Below are 6,729 nucleotides of genomic sequence, written 5' to 3'. Positions count from 1 at the left end.
GTCTGCTGCCACTTAATTACCTTCAGTCTGCCTGCAGGAAACTGGCTCCCAGCCAGGTCTACTCTCAGGAGGGCTAGGAGAGAGGCTCGTCACACACACAGGCAGGCACAGCCACTGTTTTCAATTTACCCACGGGACACATATAGGCTAACACAGGGGCTCAATGACTCAGCATCATAGGCTGGACTGCTAAGAGTTGTGTGTGAATTATAGCCTATTTAATGCAGCACATGTGGAATGCATGCATAATGCCCAAATATATGCCCACAGTAATATCCTCTGTTTTACAACAATGAAAAAGCTCTGGTCATGTTTGTTGTTGTTGTTGTTGTTAATGACCAAAGATCCATACAGGTGAGTGAAGATGATTAACATAAAAAAGAACGACCTAGGTAGCTCTGCCACTTCTATGCCACAGCCGGCACTATAGTCATCACTGCTCTTACTTGTGAAGGCGCAGTCCCTATTACACATGTGTAATAAATATAAAATATAAAATAAAAACTCCATTACTAAGCATTTACTATGGAACAACATGATAACGCCATCAGCTCTAATCAAGGAGGGGGACATGAAGAAATCACTGCTGTTCCAAGGTGTTTGTCAAACGAGGTGACGTCACAAAATCTTTCACAGCCACTTCCTGGTGCTGTTTTTTTGTGTGGAAATACCGTGGAACTGAAACGGCCAACGTTATAGATCAGGAACAAGGAAGACACATCGCTATTAGATAGAATACATATTTGAAGTATGCGGTATCAGCACTAGGTGTCAGGCTGAAAGGTTGAACTAGTTACGGACCTCCCGCTGCTTCGAAACGCAAGCTTGGTCTAGAACAGCAAAGCCGGTGGCGTAAGCTGTCGCGATGTTGTAAACCATGGACTGCAGAATAAAGTAAGACACGAGTTTGTTTACTTCTAGACTATACATAATGTTTTATGGACCTTTATTAAAAGTGTGAATTGTAATTTATTTAGCTGGCTGTCTGGCATGCTGAGTTAGCATTTGGGTCAGTGTAGTGCTGTCAAATTGCTAAATACATTTTCATGAAGTTGCTAAATTAATTAGCCTGCTAGCCTAGGACCTCCTATAGTTTAGTATCTAAGGGTCCTAAAGTAAACAATATCATCTGGTGTCAATATAGACTTTTAGGTACAATACATTTTCCTCCGAATCTTTGCTAATTTGTCAGCATTAACAGCGGCTATAATCATTTTATTTCTTGACCATCAAATGAATCACGCGATAATTGAATTGTTTGACGTCTGGCCAGCACGAAGACAGAGTTTGACCAATGATTCAACTATATGAGCTGCTTCATCACTATTTTATAGCTATGTGTCAAACTATGTTGCATAATATTCTGTTGATGTAGCTAGTTAGCAGTTGTTGCATACCAAAAGTTATGTTTGTACACAGATGTTTATTTTGCTCCCAGCTAAAGTAATACTCTCGCTTCTTTATTACAGCGAGATTCCCGAGAGGACGTTTGATTTGGTACTACAGGTTGCATGCCCAACATCTGAAAATGAAGGTGGGTAACATAACACGAGCATGTTGATGTGCAATACCACACTTCCTTAGTAGTTTGCCTTGGATGGAGAGAGCGATAAACAGATCTGAATATCCTGTCAGTTGCTGGGCCTGGTTAGTGTATCATACACACTGCCACACTGTACTACCAAGACACCTTAGAAACGTTTGCCTTTATAACAACTGTGCATAACATGTCAGTTTAAGTCAAATACTAGCAAACTCTTAGAGACTGCAGACATCAGACATGAGTGAGATTGAAACACCAGTCCCATGCTCACCAGACATTCCATGAGTCAGCATGTCCACGTTGGTAAAGTAGGCTACAGTGGAGGTGGTGATTATGGTACGTCTGTGGTGTCAATAGGCGTGGCCCTGGACTACTAGGCTGTTTCACCAGTATAACAAAGCATAACGTGGCTTACAATAGTTAACTGACTGAGAACTGATGAATATCTAAGGCTATGTTAAGGGTTGGAATGTTAAATAAATCACACAGAGTTGGTAACATAGATTCCAGTGTGAGGACAGTCTTCTTCTTGTGCTGTTCATACTGTCACTAGCACTCACAGGGGACAAGGGACCAATAGGGAGTAGTTGCTTCATAAATGTTTTTTCATTATGATCCAGATCCACCCTTTTTCATTTTCTTGTTACTCACCAAATTGATCAAACCACCATATATATATATATATATAATTTTTTTTGTTACAACAATCCATGGTCCAGCAGCGACTCCCAACAGGGACAGTTTTGGGAAACGTTGAGTTCAGGCCGTGACCAGCCAGCATCAGCTGTTCTTCTGTATGTGATGGTGAAACAGTTCATCAGTAGAACACAAAGTGCTTAGAATAACCCAGGAAATGATTCCGGCCACCGAAGAACGGTTCCAACCTTTCAGAGTAGCCTATGGGAAACAAAACAACCTATATTTCACATTGATATCCAATGTCCGCCCTTAAGTCGAATATCATGTAAAAAGTGTTGTTGTACATATTACACCAGGTTTCTCATTTTCCCCCTCAGTCCTGACATTAATTAAATAGGTGTTATGTGGATGGTTCAATAGTGCAGCTGCTGAGCTGACCAGAATAAGGACGGGAAGTTATCCTTGGACGTAACACTGATATTAGATTTAAAACCAAACTCATAAACCTTGGGCCTGTACTGTAATAAACCGGCTTCCCTCTCATTGATCCAGGGTCAGACTCATATCCGGAGCTAGGCTCTCAGGAGCTCACTGCTTCATTACACTCCCCTCAGCTCCCATGGAACAACCAAATGCTGATACCTCATTGGATAAGTGTGCTGCTACAGCCGAATACTGCCTCCTTATTGGACAGGATAATTGTAGGGTACAGGAAGTGGGTTATGACGTGGATGGATGGCCATTGAGAGAGGTTGTTAGGCTCACAGGAGACCCTGAGAGATCATTATTTGTTGCAAATTGAATCTTGTGATTTTTGACAGGTTGTTTTAGAGAAATGGGTTTCAGATATCGAAACAGGGAATCAAGCACTTGTTGCAGTTTTTATCCATTTCCCTTTTTCTTAAAAATTGGGCTGGGTTCTAGTCTATGGGGATGTGTGGAGTGTTATGTTTCTTCTACGCTGCTGGTTAAGAATGAAATACTGTAGATTGTCTTGTGTTAAGATATTATATAATTCAGATTGATGGATCGTGTGGGAACTTGTGATGTGTACTTACTATAGGCCTGAATAAATGTATTACGTTCCTATGGTGATGCTGAGCTCCACTGTGTGCTTTTGACTCGGTTCCTCATGATGTGTTTGTCTTGTTGTGTGTGGGAGGTGGGGTGGGGGTGGTGTTGCGTGTGGTATCAGATAGTGTTCTTTCTGAGTCATAATGGACAGGCTTTGGCCTAGTTGTGTGAAACTCACCACATCCCAGCCCTGTAGCTCCACAGTATATGCATTAGGTACGCTCCCAGCCCCGTAGCATTAGGTATGCTCCCAGCCCCGTAGCATTAGGTACGCTCCCAGCCCCGTAGCATTAGGTACGCTCCCAGCCCCGTAGCATTAGGTACGCTCCCAGCCCCGTAGCATTAGGTACGCTCCCCAGCCCCGTAGCATTAGGTACGCTCCCCAGCCCCGTAGCATTAGGTACGCTCCCAGCCCCGTAGCATTAGGTACGCTCCCAGCCCCGTAGCATTAGGTACTCTCCCAGCCCCGTAGTATTAGGTATGCTCCCAGCCCCGTAGCATTAGGTACGCTCCCAGCCCCGTAGCATTAGGTACGCTCCCAGCCCCGTAGCATTAGGTACGGTCCCAGCCCCGTAGCATTAGGTACGCTCCCCAGCCCCGTAGCATTAGGTACCCTCCCAGCCCCGTAGCATTAGGTACGCTCCCAGCCCCGTAGCATTAGGTACGATCCCCAGCCCCGTAGCATTAGGTACGCTTCCAGCCCCGTAGCATTAGGTACGCTCCCAGCCCCGTAGCATTAGGTACGCTCCCCAGCCCCGTAGCATTAGGTACGCTCCCCAGCCCCGTAGCATTAGGTACTCTCCTAGCCCCGTAGTATTAGGTACACTCCCAGCCCCGTAGTATTAGGTACACTCCCAGCCCTGTAGCATTAGGTACACTCCCAGCCCCGTAGTATTAGGTACGCTTCCAGCCCTGTAGTATTAGGTACGCTCCCCAGCCCCGTAGCATTAGGTACGCTCCCCAGCCCCGTAGCATTAGGTACCCTCCCAGCCCCGTAGCATTAGGTACCCTCCCAGCCCTGTAGCATTAGGTACACTCCCAGCCCCGTAGCATTAGGTACCCTCCCAGCCCCGTAGCATTAGGTACGCTCCCCAGCCCCGTAGCATTAGGTACGCTCCCCAGCCCCGTAGCATTAGGTACTCTCCCAGCCCGTAGTATTAGGTACGCTCCCAGCCCCGTAGTATTAGGTACGCTCCCAGCCCCGTAGTATTAGGTACTCTCCCAGCCCCGTAGTATTAGGTACGCTCCCCAGCCCCGTAGCATTAGGTACGCTCCCCAGCCCCGTAGCATTAGGTACGCTCCCCAGCCCCGTAGCATTAGGTACGCTCCCCAGCCCCGTAGCATTAGGTACTCTCCCAGCCCCGTAGCATTAGGTACCCTCCCAGCCCCGTAGTATTAGGTACGCTCCCCAGCCCCGTAGCATTAGGTACGCTCCCCAGCCCCGTAGCATTAGGTACTCTCCCAGCCCCGTAGTATTAGGTACGCTCCCCAGCCCCGTAGCATTAGGTACGCTCCCCAGCCCCGTAGCATTAGGTACTCTCCCAGCCCCGTAGTATTAGGTACGCTCCCCAGCCCCGTAGCATTAGGTACGCTCCCCAGCCCCGTAGCATTAGGTACGCTCCCCAGCCCCGTAGCATTAGGTACGCTCCCCAGCCCCGTAGCATTAGGTACGCTCCCCAGCCCCGTAGCATTAGGTACTCTCCCAGCCCCGTAGCATTAGGTACCCTCCCAGCCCCGTAGTATTAGGTACGCTCCCCAGCCCCGTAGCATTAGGTACGCTCCCCAGCCCCGTAGCATTAGGTACTCTCCCAGCCCTGTAGTATTAGGTACGCTCCCCAGCCCCGTAGCATTAGGTACGCTCCCCAGCCCCGTAGCATTAGGTACTCTCCCAGCCCCGTAGTATTAGGTACGCTCCCCAGCCCCGTAGCATTAGGTACGCTCCCCAGCCCCGTAGTATTAGGTACGCTCCCCAGCCCCGTAGTATTAGGTACGCTCCCCAGCCCCGTAGCATTAGGTACGCTCCCCAGCCCCGTAGTATTAGGTACGCTCCCCAGCCCCGTAGCATTAGGTACGCTCCCCAGCCCCGTAGTATTAGGTACGCTCCCCAGCCCCGTAGTATTAGGTACGCTCCCCAGCCCCGTAGCATTAGGTACCCTCCCAGCCCTGTAGCATTAGGTACCATCCCAGCCCCGTAGTATTAGGTACCATCCCAGCCCCGTAGTATTAGGTACGCTTCCAGCCCCGTAGCATTAGGTACGCTTCCAGCCCCGTAGTATTAGGTACTCTCCCAGCCCCGTAGTATTAGGTACTCTCCCAGCCCCGTAGCATTAGGTACGCTCCCCAGCCCCGTAGTATTAGGTACTCTCCCAGCCCCGTAGCATTAGGTACCCTCCCAGCCCCGTAGTATTAGGTACTCTCCCAGCCCCGTAGTATTAGGTACTCGCCCAGCCCTGTAGCTCTAAAGTACATGCATTAGGTACGCTGCCAAAAGCACCTTGCCCACAGCATATCTACCAACTTCCTTCACATGGCTAAATCATGTTTTGGGATATAGATTCGATTTCCAATGATCTTATCATAAACGGAAATGTTTGAACAGCTAAGCTAATAGACTAAATAGAGAAGTGGTTCTCCTCATATTTCAGTCTAGTTTCACCTTTCCATTGTTCATAATGATAGAAGATTCACTTATAAGTACGTTAACGATATCATGGAAGGTTTGAGTGGGGATTGTTTTATACAGTCATTTAGGCCTTGGTGTGAGCTGTGAAAATGGCGAATATTAAAATGGAATGTTATATATTTTTTAGATTTTAGTCATTTAGCAGACGCTCTTATCCAGAGCGACTTACAGTTAGTGAGTGCATACATTTTTCATACTGGCCCCCCGTAGGAAACAAAACCACAACCCTGGCGTTTTTCAGGATGCAGGCTGGTTCAGTTAGCAGGCTGATCAGGATGCAGGCTGGTCAGGATCCAGGCAGGTTCAGGATGCAGCATGCAGGCAGGTTCAGGATGCAGCATGCAGGCAGGTTCAGGATGCAGCAGGCAGGCAGGTTCAGGATGCAGCATGCAGGCAGGTTCAGGATGCAGCATCCAGGCAGGTTCAGGATGCAGCATGCAGGCAGGTTCAGGATGCAGCATGCAGGCAGGTTCAGGATGCAGCAGGCAGGCAGGTTCAGGATGCAGCATGCAGGCAGGTTCAGGATGCAGCATGCAGGCAGGTTCAGGATGCAGCATGCAGGCAGGTTCAGGATGCAGCATGCAGGCAGGTTCAGGATGCAGCATGCAGGCAGGTTCAGGATGCAGCATCCAGGCAGGTTCAGGATGCAGCATGCAGGCAGGTTCAGGATGCAGCATGCAGGCAGGTTCAGGATGCAGCATGCAGGCAGGTTCAGGATGCAGCATGCAGGCAGGTTCAGGATGCAGCATGCAGGCAGGTTCAGGATGCAGCATGCAGGCAGGTTCAGGAT

At 48.7% G+C, this 6,729-nt stretch overlaps 1 long non-coding RNA gene across 1 annotated transcript in view; it reads left to right on the top strand.

The window, feature by feature from the left end:
* The first annotated feature begins 670 nt into the window (after positions 1–670).
* The window catches only part of LOC311130618, a 42,469-nt gene continuing 36,410 nt past the window's right edge, over positions 671–6,729 (top strand). The window contains exons 1-2 of the long non-coding RNA XR_014613363.1: positions 671–894; positions 1,470–1,534. This is a non-coding gene — a long non-coding RNA (uncharacterized lncRNA). The remainder of the gene's footprint in view (positions 895–1,469; positions 1,535–6,729) is intronic.

This window comes from Coregonus lavaretus (genome assembly GCF_964263955.1).
Source record: "Coregonus lavaretus genome assembly, chromosome: 6".
NCBI lineage: Eukaryota > Metazoa > Chordata > Actinopteri > Salmoniformes > Salmonidae > Coregonus > Coregonus lavaretus.
Note: the sequence above shows the minus strand (reverse complement) of the source record. Positions and strands in the feature narration are given on the sequence as shown.